This window comes from Macaca mulatta, chromosome Y (assembly GCF_049350105.2).
Source record: "Macaca mulatta isolate MMU2019108-1 chromosome Y, T2T-MMU8v2.0, whole genome shotgun sequence".
NCBI lineage: Eukaryota > Metazoa > Chordata > Mammalia > Primates > Cercopithecidae > Macaca > Macaca mulatta.
This window is the reverse complement of record NC_133427.1, coordinates 8,140,516-8,156,563: the sequence shown is the minus strand read 5'-3', so window position 1 is coordinate 8,156,563 and position 16,048 is coordinate 8,140,516.

The window sequence follows — 16,048 nt, the reverse complement described above, 5'->3', positions numbered from 1 at the left end:
ATGGTTTTTCGAGTTCTAGATCCCTGATGAACTGCCACATTTCCAATGTTTGAACTAATTTACATTCCCACAAACAGTGTAAAAGTGTTGCTATTTCTCCAAATCCTCTCCAGCACCTGTTGTTTCCTGACTTTTTAATGACTGTCATTCTAACTGGCATGAAATGGTATCTCATTGTGGTTTTGATTTGCATTTCTCTGATACCAGTGATGATGAGCATTTTTTCATGTGTCTGTTGGCTGCATAAATGTCTTCTTTTGAGGAGCATCTGTTCATATCCTTTGCCCACTTTTTGATGGGGTTGTTTTTTTTTTCTAGTAAAGTTAAGTTCTCTGTAGATTCTGGATATTAGGCCTTTGTCAGATGGGTAGATTGCAAAGATTTTCTCCCATTCTAAATGTTGCCTATTCACTCTGATGATAATTTCTTTTGCTGTGCAGAAGTTCTTTAATTTAATTAGATCTCATTTGTCTATTTTGGCTTTTGTTGCCATTGCTTTTGGTGTTTTTGTCATGAAGACTTTGCCCATGCCTATGTTCTGAATGGTATTGCCTAGGTTTTATTCCAAGGTTTTTATGGTTTTAAGCCTTATGTTTATTTCCTTAATTCATCTTGAGTTAAAATTTTTGTAGCAAATGTAAGGAAGGAATCCAGTTTCAGCTTTCTACAGACAGCTAGCCAGTTTTCCCAGCACCATTTTAAAAATAGGGACTCCTTTACCTACTGCTTACTTTTGTCAGGGTTGTGAAAGCTCAAATAGTTTTAGATGTGTGGTGCTATTTCTGAGGCCTTTGTTCTGTTCCATTGATCTGTATCCCTGTTTTGGTAGCAGGACCATGCTGTTTGGCTTACTGTAGCCTTGCAGTATAGTTTGAAGTCAGGTAGCGTGATGTCTCCATCTTTGTTCTTCTTGCTTAGGATTGTCTTGGGAATGCAAGTTCTTTTTAGTTTCATATAAACTTTAGAGTAGTTTTTTTCCAATTCTGTGAAGAAAGTCATTGGTAGCTTGATGGGCATGGTATTTAATCTATAAATTACCTTGGGCAGTATGGTCATTTTCATGATATTGATTCTTCCTATTCATGAGCATGGAATGTTCTTCCATTTGTTTGTGTCCTCTTTTATTTCACTGAGCTGTGGTTTGTTGTTCTCCTTAAAGAGGTCCTTCACATTTCTTGTAAGTTGGATTCCTAGGTATTTTTTTCCTCTTTGTGGCCATTCTGAATGGGAGTTCACTCATGATTTGGCTGTTTATTGGTATATAGGAATGCTTGTCATTTTTGCATGTTGATTTTGTAAAGGATTCCTACTGTTACTGAAGATAGTATTCAGAGAAATCAGGTAAGATACAGAAATAAAATCTTCTAAATAGGAAGAGAGGAAATCAAACTACCTTTTTGTGTAGATCTTATAATTCTATACTTAAAAAACCCTAGAAAAATACATGAACAGACACTTTTCAATACCTAATAGTTTGTGCCTGAAAGCTTCTAAATTTGATAAGTAGCTTTGGCAAGATTTTGTGATGCAAAATCAATACACAAAAATCTATAACATTCTATACAGCAAGCAGGTTTAAGCTGAGAAACAAACCAATAATATGACCCCATCACACAGCCACAGAAAGAATAAAATATTCATGAGTACAACTAACAAGGGTGGTAAAAGATTTCTAAAAGGTAAATTACAAAACACTAATGAACAGAATCAGAGATAATAAACAAACAAAAAAAATCCATGCTATGAATAGCAAGAATCAGTATTTTTAACACAGTCACACTCCCCAAAGCAATTTACAGGTTTAATGTTATTTCTATCAAATGATCAATGACTTTTTTCAGAAATTAGAAAAATCTATTTTGAAACCTAAGCAGAAAGAATAAAGCTGCAGACATCACATTACTCAACTTCAAACCATACTTCATGGTTACAGTAACCAAAAAAGCCTGGCACTGGTAAGTCAGATTGCCTATTTGAGTGAGTGATTTAAATCACGATTTGTTTAGAAAAACACTATTGATATTTTACATTAGTTTTGTGTCCTGAAACTGAATTTATTTATCAGAGTTTTTGGTGGAACTTTTAAGATGTTTTTTCATATAAAATATTATCAGCAAGCACATATATCATAACTTTTTCATTCCCCAAAATTTGGATGCTTTTTATCTCCATTGTTTGCCTGACTTCTCTGTCTAGAACTACTATTCCTATGATAAATATTAGGAGTGATAGTAGACATATACTTATCTTGTGTCAGTTCTTAGATACAACGCTTTCTAACTTTTCTGTTCAGTATGATGTTGGCTTTGGGTTTGCTATGACCTTTTAAAAAAAATTTGAGGCACTATCCTCCTTGTGCATCTGTTTAGATTATATGGTCTTTGTTTTTCATTATGTTTATGTGGTAAATCACATTTATTCATTTGGATATCTTGACCTTGCATTTTTGTATAAAATCCACTCATCGTGTTATATTGTATTTTAATGTATTACTGGATTTTGCTTGAGAGTGTTTTGTTGAGGTTTTTATGAGTAACTATATGCTCACCAAGTAGAAAACAAGAGTAAATGGATAAATTCTTGGAAACATACAAGCTACCAAGATGGTACAAGGAAAAAAGAGAAACGCTGAAGAGAGCAACAAATCGCAAGAGTTGATCAGTAATAAAGCAATGAATAGTAATATTAAGTAATATATATGTCCCAAACAAGAGAAAAGCCCAAGAATAGATGAATTTTCAGTCAAATTCTAGACACACACAAGGAAGACTTGATACAATTTATTCTAAAATGATTTGAAAAAGTCAGTGAGAATAAACTTCCGCTTAACTCATTCTACAAAGTAAATAATCGTGATACTCAAACTGGGTAATAACACAATAACAGAGGAAACTACAGACAAATGTATTCCTGATGAAAATATATGCAAATAAATTTTTTTAAAATGGCATTGAAATTGTATGTTTAAAGTGTATATATAGCATGATGTTTTGATATACATATTTGTGGCAAAATAATCACTACAGTCACTCTAATTCACATATTTACATTTCCAAATATTTACCATTTTTGTTTGCAAAATAAAATATTTAATGTCTACTGTCTTACTGTTTAAAGTACATAGAGTATTACCTCTAGTCACGAAGCTCTGCAGTTATCTTTAGAAGTTATTTATTTTATAAAATTGAAACTTAAAACCCTATTACTACCATCCCTATTTTTTACCACACCTACCCTCTCCCTGGTAACTAGCATTCTACTATTATCTTCTATCTAGTTCACTTATAAAAGCTTCACATATGTGTAATCATCTAATATTGGTATTTTTTCTATTTTCATTATCTGTGTCTTGTTAATATTCTCCAGGTTTATCCATGTTGTCCCAAATGGCAGAATTTTATTTTTAATGCTGAGCTGTATTCCACTATTTTTTCTTTGAATGTACATAAAAAGAGAGTTTGATTAATTACGATAGTTCTATTTATAATGTTTTTGAGAACACTCAACACAGTAACATTTCTGTATCCATGAGGGATTGGTTCCAGTAGCAGTATGTCCATATTCTTAAATCAGGAAATCCACTAGTTTTATCTCAGTTTTCACTGTCTGCACTACAGGATGAAAAGCATCTTAGAGCAATAAAGTGAAACAATAATGAAAGGTTTCTATTAGTTTTTTGTCCCTCAGGGTGGTGAAATCTTTGTTCATTTGGCTTGTTACTAGTTCGAGGTTTGACAGAAATTTTTTATACACCTGTAGGAAGAGAAGAAGAAAAAGTAGAAAAATATTCACCATAGTCTAAATATTTTTTTTTTACCCCCTGAAGCGCACTTCTTCAATGATTGGCCAGTTGTTTACAATTTTTATCAATATTTTCTTTCCCTGCTTATATTGAACATTTTAGGTAAAGGTTATAGAAAGTACTGGGACTTTCTGAGTATGTATCCTTCCCTGAAAATGCAGATGGCTTTTTAGAAATTTCATTATATGTATAACTATTCAAATTCCTCAGCCTCCAAATAACTTTCTCGTCAGTTTGTTCTCTTAGAATTTGAACATTTTCATTGCTTGCTCTAACTGTAGTACTTAATACAAAAGAAAAGATTTGTTCATTTGTCTTTCACTCTTTCAAAGAATGCTTCTTATATTTTACTTTTAGGCAATTTGTTACTGATGTATACAAATGTCATTTATTTTGCATGTTGATTTTGTGTTCTGGAAACTCACCGAGTCCATTTACTAGTGTTTATAGTTTCGTATTGTGGGTATTTTGTGGAGATGGGACAGGAGATAGAGTCTTTGGGCTTCTCTTCATGTAAACTCATGTTACCTGCATCCAGAGATAATTTTACTTCTTCCCTCTTGAAAGACATAAAAGACATGCAAACCTTCCATTTGAATGCATTTCTTTCTTCCTAATATCTGTGGCTAAAAATCGCAGCAGTACGTCAAATAAAAGTGATAAAAAAATACGGCATCACTGTCTTTACTAGATCTTACAGAAAACTCTTTTTGCAAGTGTTAGGTATTGGATTTTAAGTACGCTTTCTTAGGTTTCTTCAATATGTAATTGGTTTGGATTTTTATGCAAAGAGACAATTTTATCACTCTTATTTCTTTTTTCTTTTTAAAAAATTTTAAAAAAATTTTTATTATTATTATTACACTTTAAGTTCTAGGGTACATGTGCATAACGTGCAGGTTTGTTACATATGTATACTTGTGCCATGTTGCTGTGCTGCACCCATCAACTCGTCAGCACCCATCAATTCGTCATTTACATCAGGTGTAACTCCCAATGCAATCCCTCCCCCCTCCCCCCTCCCCCCTTCCCCCTCTCCATGATAGGCCCCAGTGTGTGATGTTCCCTTCCCCAGTCCAAGTGATCTCATTGTTCAGTTCCCACCTATGAGTGAGAACATGCGGTGTTTGGTTTTCTGTTCTTGTGATAGTTTGCTAAGAATGATGGTTTCCAGCTGCATCCATGTCCCTACAAAGGACACAAACTCATCCTTTTTAATGGCTGCATAGTATTCCATGGTGTATATGTGCCACATTTTCTTAATCCAGTCTGTCACTGATGGACGTTTGGGTTGATTCCAAGTCTTTGCTATTGTGAATAGTGCCGCAATAAACATACGTGTGCATGTGTCTTTATAGCAGCATGATTTATAATCTTTTTGGTATATACCCAGTAATGGGATGGCTGGGTCATATGGTACATCTAGTTCTAGATCCTTGAGGAATCGCCATACTGTTTTCCATAATGGTTGAACTAGTTTACAATCCCACCAACAGTGTAAAATTGTTCCTATTTCTCCACATCCTCTCCAGCACCTGTTGTTTCCTGACTTTTTAATGATCGTCATTCTAACTGGTGTGAGATGGTATCTCATTGTGGTTTTGATTTGCATTTCTCTGATGGCCAGTGATGATGAGCATTTTTTCATGTGTCTGTTGGCTGTATGAATGTCTTCTTTTGAGAAATGTCTGTTCATATCCTTTACCCACTTTTTGATGGGGCTGTTTGTTTTTTTCTTGTAAATTTGTTTGAGTTCTTTGTAGGTTCTGGATATTAGCCCTTTGTCAGATGAGTAGACTGCAAAAATTTTCTCCCATTCTGTAGGTTGCCTGTTCACTCTATTTCAATTTGAATTAAATTTGTTGTTGCTCTGCTTTGGACTTCTAATTCTATATTGAACTGAAGAGTTGAGTGAGGGCATTCTTGTCTTATTCTAGTTTTTAGACAAAATGTTTTCAGCTTTTCCACATACATGATATTAGCTATATGTTTGTTATATATGGCCTTTACTATGTTGAAATATATTCACTCCATGCCAAAGTGTTTTTATACATCATAAAGCGATGTTGAATTTTATCAAATGTTTTCCTGCATCTATTGAAATAATATCACTTTTGTTCTTTATTCTCTCAATGTGATGTGTCTATGTTGATTTGTATATGTTGAAAATCCTTTCATTCATCAGATAAATTATTCTTGTTCACAGGTTATTATCTTCAAAATATATTATTAGATTCACTTTGTTAGTAGTTTGTTGAGAATTTGTGGATCTCTGTTAATCAGGAATATAGGCCTGTAGTTTTCCTTTTCTTAAATATTTGTGTAATTTTGGTATCTGGACAATGTTGGCCTCATGGAATTGGGAAGAAGCCACACCTCTTTAATTTTGTTTGAGTAGGTTCAGTAAAATTAATGTTAGTTCTATGTTTAAAGTTTAGTAGAATTCAGCAATGAAGCCATCTGGGTCTGGATTTTTTGAAATATTTTATTACTGAATTAGTTGTGTTATTAGTCTGTTGAGGTTACCTATTTTTCCTGATTTTGTTTTACATGTGTAGGAATTTATCAATGTCATTTAAAATTTTCCAGTTTCGGGGGGGGCGGAGAAAGATGGCCGAATAGGAGCAGCTCCAGTCTCCAACTCCCAGCGCGAGCGACACAGAAGACCAGTGATTTCTGCATTTTCAACTGCGGTACTGGGTTCATCTCACTGGGGAGTGCCGGACGATCGGTGCTGGTCAGCTGCTGCAGCCCGACCAGAGAGAGCTGAAGCAGGGCGAGGCATCGCCTCACCTGGGAAGCACAAGGGGAAAGGGAATCCCTTTTCCTAGCCAGGGGAACTGAGACACACAACACCTGGAAAATTGGGTAACTCCCACCCCAATACTGCGCTTTAAGCAAACAGGCACACCAGGAGATCATATCCCACACCTGGCCGGGAGGGTCCCACACCCACGGAGCCTCCTTCATTGCTAGCACAGCAGTCTGTGATCTACTGGCAAGGCAGCAGCGAGGCTGGGGGAGGGGCGTCCACCATTGCTGAGGCTTAAGTAGGTAAACAAAGCTGCTGGGAAGCTCGAGCTGGGTGGAGCTCACAGCAGCTCAAGGAAACCTGCCTGTCTCTGTAAACTCCACCTCTGGGGACAGGGCAATAACAAACACAGCCAAAACCTCTGCAGATGCAAAGGACTCTGTCTGACAGCTTTGAAGAGAGCAGTGGATCTCCCAACACGGAGGTTGAGATCTGAGAAGGGACAGACTCCCTGCTCAAGTGGGTCCCTGACCCCTGAGAAGCCTAACTGGGAGACATCCCCCACTAGGGGCAGTCTGACACCCCACACCTCACAGGGTGGAGTACACCCCTGAGAGGAAGCTTCCAAAGCAAGAATCAGACAGGTACACTCGCTGTTCAGAAATATTCTATTTTCTGCAGCCTCTGCTGCTGATACCCAGGCAAACAGGGTCTGGGGTGGACCTCAAGCAATCTCCAACAGACCTACAGCTGAGGGTACTGACTGATAGAAGGAAAACTATCAAACAGGAAGGACACCTACACCAAAACCCCATCAGTACATCACCATCATCAAAGACCAGAGGCAGATAAAACCACAAAGATGGGGAAAAAGCAGGGCAGAAAAGCTGGAAATTCAAAAAATAAGAGCGCATCTCTCCCGGCAAAGGAGCACAGCTCATTGCCAGCAACGGATCAAAGCTGGACGGAGAATGACTTTGATGAGATGAGAGAAGAAGGCTTCAGTCCATCAAATTTCTCAGAGCTAAAGGAGGAATTACGTACCCAGTGCAAAGAAACTAAAAATCTTGAAAAAAAAGTGGAAGAATTGATGGCTAGAGTAATTAATGCAGAGAAGGTCATAAACGAAATGAAAGAGATGAAAACCATGACACGAGAAATACATGACAAATGCACAAGCTTCAGTAACTGACTCGATCAACTGGAAGAAAGAGTATCTGCGATTGAGGATCAAATGAATGAAATGAAGCGAGAAGAGAAACCAAAAGAAAAAAGAAGAAAAAGAAATGAACAAAGCCTGCAAGAAGTATGGGATTATGTAAAAAGACCAAATCTACGTCTGATTGGGGTGCCTGAAAGTGAGGGGGAAAGTGGAACCAAGTTGGAAAACACTCTTCAGGATATCATCCAGGAGAACTTCCCCAACCTAGTAGGGCAGGCCAACATTCAAATCCAGGAAATACAGAGAACGCCACAAAGATATTCCTCGAGAAGAGCAACTCCAAGACACATACTTGACAGATTCACCAAAGTTGAAATGAAGGAAAAAATCTTAAGGGCAGCCAGAGAGAAAGGTCGGGTTACCCACAAAGGGAAGCCCATCAGACTAACAGCAGATCTCTCGGCAGAAACTCTCCAAGCCAGAAGAGAGTGGGGGCCAATATTCAACATTCTTAAAGAAAAGAATTTTCAACCCAGAATTTCATATCCAGCCAAACTAAGTTTCATAAGTGAAGGAGAAATAAAATCCTTTACAGATAAGCAAATGCTTAGAGATTTTGTCACCACTAGACCTGCCTTACAAGAGACCCTGAAGGAAGCACTCAACATGGAAAGGAACAACCGATACCAGCCATTGCAAAAAAATGCCAAAATGTAAAGACCATTGAGGCTAGGAAGAAACTGCATCAACTAACGAGCAAAATAACCAGTTAATATCATAATGGCAGGATCAAGTTCACACATAACAATCTTAACCTTAAATGTAAATGGACTAAATGCTCCAATTAAAAGACACAGACTGGCAAACTGGATAAAGAGTCAAGACCCATCAGTCTGTTGTATTCAGGAGACTCATCTCACATGCAGAGACATACATAGGCTCAAAATAAAGGGATGGAGGAAGATTTACCAAGCAAATGGAGAACAAAAAAAAGGGGGGGTTGCAATACTAGTCTCTGATAAAACAGACTTTAAACCATCAAAGATCAAAAGAGACAAAGAAGGCCATTACATAATGGTTAAGGGATCAATTCAACAGGAAGAGATAACTATCCTAAATATATATGCACCCAATACAGGAGCACCCAGATTCATAAAGCAAGTCCTTAGAGACTTACAAAGAGACTTAGACTCCCATACAATAATAATGGGAGACTTCAACACTCCACTGTCAACATTAGACAGATCAACGAGACAGAAAGTTAACAAGGATATCCAGGAATTGAACTCATCTCTGCAGCAAGCAGACCTAATAGACATCTATAGAACTCTCCACCCCAAACCAACAGAATATACATTCTTCTCAGCACCACATCGTACTTACTCCAAAATCGACCACGTAATTGGAAGTAAAGCACTCCTCAGCAAGTGTACAAGAACAGAAATTATAACAAACTGTCTCTCAGACCACAGTGCAATCAAACTAGAACTCAGGACTAAGAAACTCAATCAAAACCGCTCAACTACATGGAAACTGAACAACCTGTTCCTGAATGACTACTGGGTACATAACAAAATGAAGGCAGAAATAAAGATGTTCTTTGAAACCAATGAGAACAAAGATACAACATACCAGAATCTCTGGGACACATTTAAAGCAGTGTGTAGAGGGAAATTTATAGCACAAAATGCCCACAAGAGAAAGCAGGAAAGATCTAAAATTGACACTCTAACATCGCAATTAAAAGAACTAGAGAAGCAAGAGCAAACACATTCGAAAGCTAGCAGAAGGCTAGAAATAACTAAGATCAGAGCAGAACTGAAGGAGATAGAGACACAAAAAACTCTCAAAAAATCAATGAATCCAGGAGTTGGTTTTTTGAAAAGATCAACAAAATTGACAGACCACTAGCAAGACTAATAAAGAAGAAAAGAGAGAAGAATCAAATCGATGCAATTAAAAATGACAAAGGGGATATCACCACTGACCCCACAGAAATACAAACTACCATCAGAGAATACTATAAAAACCTCTACGCAAATAAACTGGAAAATCTAGAAGAAATGGATAATTTCCTGGATACTTACACTCTTCCAAGACTAAAACAGGAAGAAGTTGAATCCCTGAAGAGACCAATAGCAGGCTCTGAAATTGTGGCAATAATTAATAGCCTACTAACCAAAAAAAGTCCAGGACCAGATGGATTCACAGCTGAATTCTACCAGAGATACAAGGAGGAGTTGGTACCATTCCTTCTGAAACTATTCCAATCAATAGAAAAAGAGGGAATCCTCCCTAACTCATTTTATGAGGCCAACATCATCCTGATACCAAAGCCTGGCAGAGACACAACAAAAAAAGAGAATTTTAGACCAATATCCCTGATGAACATTGATGCAAAAATCCTCAATAAAATACTGGCAAACCGGATTCACCAGCACGTCAAAAAGCTTATCCACCATGATCAAGTGGGCTTCATCCTTGGCATGCAAGGCTGGTTCAACATTCGCAAATCAATAAACATAATCCAGCATATAAACAGAACCAAAGACAAGAACCACATGATTATCTCAATAGATGCAGAAAAGGCTTTTGACAAAATTCAACAGCCCTTCATGCTAAAAACGCTCAATAAATTCGGTATTGATGGAACATACCTCAAAATCATAGGAGCTATTTATGACAAACCCACAGCCAATATCATACTGAATGGGCAAAAACTGGAAAAATTCCCTTTGATAACTGGCACAAGACAGGGATGCCCTCTCTCACCACTCCTATTCAACATAGTGTTGGAAGTTCTGGCTAGGGCAATCAGGCAAGAGAAAGAAATCAAGGGTATTCAGTTAGGAAAAGAAGAAGTCAAATTGTCCCTGTTTGCAGATGACATGATTGTATATTTAGAAAACCCCATTGTCTCAGCCCAATATCTCCTTAAGCTGATAAGCAACTTCAGCAAAGTCTCAGGATACAAAATTAATGTGCAAAAATCACAAGCATTCTTATACACCAGTAACAGACAAACAGAGAGCCAAATCAGGAATGAACTTCCATTCACAATTGCTTCAAAGAGAATAAAATACCTAGGAATCCAACTGACAAGGGATGTAAAGGACCTCTTCAAGGAGAACTACAAACCCCTGCTCAGTGAAATAAAAGAGGACACAAACAAATGGAAGAACATACCATGCTCATGGATAGGAAGAATCAATATCGTGAAAATGGCCATACTGCCCAAGGTAATTTATAGATTCAATGCCATCCCCATCAAGCTACCAATGAGTTTCTTCACAGAATTGGAAAAAACTGCTTTAAAGTTCATATGGAACCAAAAAAGAGCCCGCATCTCCAAGACAATCCTAAGTCAAAAGAACAAAGCTGGAGGCATCACGCTACCTGACTTCAAACTATACTGCAAGGCTACAGTAACCAAAACAGCATGGTACTGGTACCAAAACAGAGATATAGACCAATGGAACAGAACAGAGTCCTCAGAAATAATACCACACATCTACAGCCATCTGATCTTTGACAAACCTGAGAGAAACAAGAAATGGGGAAAGGATTCCCTATTTAATAAATGGTGCTGGGAAAATTGGCTAGCCATAAGTAGAAAGCTGAAACTGGATCCTTTCCTTACTCCTTATACGAAAATTAATTCAAGATGGATTAGAGACTTAAATGTTAGACCTAATACCATAAAAATCCTAGAGGAAAACCTAGGTAGTACCATTGAGAACATAGGCATGGGAAAAGACTTCATGTCTAAAACACCAAAAGCAACGGTAGCAAAAGCCAAAATTGACAAATGGGATCTCATTAAACTAAAGAGCTTCTGCACAGCAAAAGAAACTACCATCAGAGTGAACAGGCAACCTACAGAATGGGAGAAAATTTTTGCAATCTACTCATCTGACAAAGGGCTAATATCCAGAACCTACAAAGAACTCAAACAAATTTACAAGAAAAAAACAAACAACCCCATCAAAAAGTGGGCAAAGGATATGAACAGACATTTCTCAAAAGAAGACATTCATACAGCCAACAGACACATGAAAAAATGCTCATCATCACTGGCCATCAGAGAAATGCAAATCAAAACCACAATGAGATACCATCTCACACCAGTTAGAATGACGATCATTAAAAATTCAGGAAACAACAGGTGCTGGAGAGGATGTGGAGAAATAGGAACACTTTTACACTGTTGGTGGGATTGTAAACTAGTTCAACCATTATGGAAAACAGTATGGCGATTCCTCAAGGATCTAGAACTAGATGTACCATATGACCCAGCCATCCCATTACTGGGTATATACCCAAAGGATTATAAATTATGCTGCTATAAAGACACATGCACACGTATGTTTATTGCGGCACTATTCACAATAGCGAAGACTTGGAATCAACCCAAATGTCCATCAGTGACAGATTGGATTAGCAAACTATCACAAGAACAGAAAACCAAACACCGCATGTTCTCACTCATAGGTGGGAACTGAACAATGAGATCACTTGGACTCGGGAAGGGGAACATCACACACAGGGGCCTATCAGGGGGAAGGGGGAGGGGGGAGGGATTGAATTGGGAGTTATACCTGATGTAAATGACGAGTTGATGGGTGCAGCACACCAACATGGCACAAGTATACATATGTAACAAACCTGCACGTTATGCACATGTACCCTACAACTTAAAGTATAATAATAATAAATAAATTAAAAAAAATTTTTTTCCAGTTTCATAGTGTTGCTCCTAACAGTCTCTAATAATTTTCTGTAGTTCTAATCAGTGATAATTTTGTTTCTGATTTTGTTTCTTCCTGTCTCCTTTATTTTATTTATTGTTAAATGTTAACTTTCAGATATAAAAGTTCAGGTGCAGATTTGTTACATAAGAATATCATGGAGTGCTGTTTTGTAAGTAGAAATCCCATCATCCCAGGTGGGTAGCATAGTTCCCAGTAAGTAGCTTTCAATCCCCTCCCCAACCTCTCATTTCTAGTCATCTAGTTTTTATCGTTCCTCTATTTATGCCAATGTGTGCTCAATGCTTAACTTCCACTTGTGAGAAAATGTGGCATTTGGTTTTCTGTATCTGCATTAATTTGATTAGGATTATGACTTCTAGTTCCATCCATATTGCTGCAAAGAATATGATTTCACTGTTTTTATGGCTGCATAGTGTTTCACAGCATACATACAGCATATTTTCTTTATCCTGTTTACCACTGATGGCCACCAAGGTTGATTCTATGTTTTTGCTATTGTGAATAGCAGTGATTACGTATGAGTGCATTTGTCTTTTTGGTAGAGTAATTTATTTGCTATTGAGTATACACCTATTAATGGGCTTGCTGGGTTGAATGGTAGCTCAGTTTTGAGTTCTTTTGGAAATTTCCAAACTGCTCTCCACAGTGGTTGGACTAATTTATATTATCACCAATAGGGTGTAAGTGTTTCCTTTTCTCCATAGCCTTGCCAGCCTCTGTTGGCTTTTGACTTATTGATAACGGCCATTCAGACTGGTGTCAGTTGATATCTCATTGTGGTTTTCATTTGCATTTCTGTGATGATTAGTGATGCTGAACAGCTTTTTATGTATTTGTTAACCACCTGTACATCTTATAAAAAGTGTTAATGACCTTTGCCCATTTTTTTAAAATGAGGCTTTCCCTTGCTGATTCATTTCACTTTACTGTGCGCTCTGGATGCTAAGCCTTTGTTGGATGTATAGTTTGTAAATATTTTCAACCATTCTGTAGGTTTTTTGCTCTGTTGACAATTTCTTTTGCCATGCGTCTTTTAGTTTAATTTCACTTGCCTGTATTTGTTTTGTTGTTGCAATTGCTAAATGTAACCTAGCCCAAAATTATTTGCCAAAATTGATATCAAGGAGAGTATTCCTAGCTTGTCATTCAGAGTTTAACTTTTAATTTTGGGGAGTAGTACACACAAGGTGCACACATTAATGGGTTGACATATCTTGACACAGCCATGAAATGCATAATAGCAAATGGCATATCCATCACCTCAAGCATTTAGCCTTTGTGCTAAAATTTTTCTATTCCTTTATTTAAGTGTCATTAATTTTGACTAGTTTTTAGTTGTTAAAAATACAATTATTTTCCGCTATACTCATTCAATTGTGGTAGCATATACTAGATAATATTCACTAATTCTAAATAGCGTTGGTATCCATTAATCATGCCCCTTTTCTCACACCCTTACCAGCCTGTTCCCCACCGTTCTATGCTCTATTTACATGAGATCAATTGTTTCAACTTATAGCTCCGACACAGGTGAGACCATGCGAAGTTTTTCTGTATGTACCCAACTCATTTCACTTAACATAATAAAATCTAGTTCCATCTCGGTTGTTACAAGTTCCAGGATCTAATTATTTTTATAGCTAAATAGAAATCTGTTCTGCATTGTAGCACATTTCTTTATCCATTCTTCTGTTGATGACCACTGAGGCAGTTTCAAAATCTTGGCTATTATGAATAGTGGGGCCTCACAACACTGACCAGTTGCCCTAGCCTACTGTGGCTGACCTAGTATCCAAGATGCAAGACAAAGTCTCTTCTACTTTTTAAAATTCTCTCCTTAAGTGGAAATAAGGGGTATCTTTTAGAGCCATGAGCTGCATTGCCTGGGGTTCAGGGAGGGATGGTCAAAGTACTCCCTCAGCCAACCCAGTTGTTGTCTCATGTGATCCCCAAGTTCACTGGTTTTCAGCCTAGCCCAGCACTAGGACTTGTCTTGGATTTGCAGTTTTTGTGGCCCAGGTTACCTTTTAGGATTATGTAGGTCACCAGAGCATTTTGCCTTCTGGTTGGCCAGAACTCAAGTTCTAACTGCTGGAATGGGCAATTCCTCTCTGGTTAGGGCTGGTCTAGATGTTCCCTTCATAGACAGGCATCAGCTGAGTTAAGCAGTTTTGTTTTCCAATGTGGTAAGACAGCACTGAGTTAAATGCAAAGTCTCACAATCACTGTGTTCTCCCTCTCACTAGCACAAATTATCTTGCCATACCAGATGGCCACTGCTGGGGGGTGGGATAGGGGTGTTGTCTGTAATTCAAGACTGTCTTTCTTGCTCTCTTTAGTTCCATTTCCAGCAGTATTAATTTAAAAGTAGGTACTGTGAGAGCTCGCCAGATTTTTCGTTTCATTTTTGAGATAGTTATTAAATTTGGTGTTCCTGTGGTGGCAAAAATAAGTGGAACCTTCCATTCAGCAATCTTGCTCCACAACAGGAGAAATACTCTCCTCCAGAATTTTTAGTGTGGTGTTACATTTAAATCTTTAATCCATCTTTTTTTTTTTTCCAGACAGCTTTCCCATATTGAAGACTTAATTGTTGTATATGGTAAAAGACAGGGGTCCAGCTTTAATATTCTGCATATGACAAGCCAGTTATTCCAGCATCATTCATTGAATGAGAAGTCCTTTCCCCATTTGTTGTCCTTATCAAAGATCACATGATTGTGCATGGCTTTACTTCTGAGTTTTCTAATTTATTATATTTGTCTATGTGTCTGTTTCTGTGCAAGTACCAAGGTGTTCTGGTTACTGTGCTTTTGTAGTATTGTTTGAAGTCAGACAGTGTGAAGCCTGAAGTTTTGTTCCTTTGCTTTGGATTGCTTAGCTATTTGGGTACTTTTTTGTTTCTACATGAATTTTTTATTTTTATTTTTTCTCCTAGTTCTTTGAAGAATGAATGGTAGTTTGATTTAAAAATTGCTTTCAGCACTATAGCCATTTTTTACAATATTGATTTTTCCAGTTCAATAGCATGAAACGTTTACGTCATCTCTGATTTCTTTTGACAGTGTTTTATCTCCTTTTAGGAATCTTCCACCTCTCTGGTTAGGTGTATTCCTCTTTTATTTTATTTGTGGTTAAGTGGTATTATTGCATACACTGTGAGCTTCTATTTCTTATTCTTAGATTTAACAATGTGCCAACATTGTGGCCTTAGATTTTGAATCCAGAGTTTTTCACATTAAAGAAATAAAATGGCAAGATTTTAAGAAGCCATAGGAAATTTTTCTCTCTCTCATATATATCTGTTACTAAAACCATGTGATGACAGATTCCCTTTATATTTTCATTACTGAAAATTTTTCAGAACAAATGTTTCACAAACTAACTGAAGACTATCCTATTAAAATTATGTAAGATTTAACAGTTCCCAATGAACTCTTAACAAGTCCAGCCTTTATATTCACCTTAGAACTTTAAGAAAACTTTAATATGGAAGATTATGATATAAATTCTTAATAGTATGTATACAAAAAAATAAAAATAAAAACCAGTGTGCACAA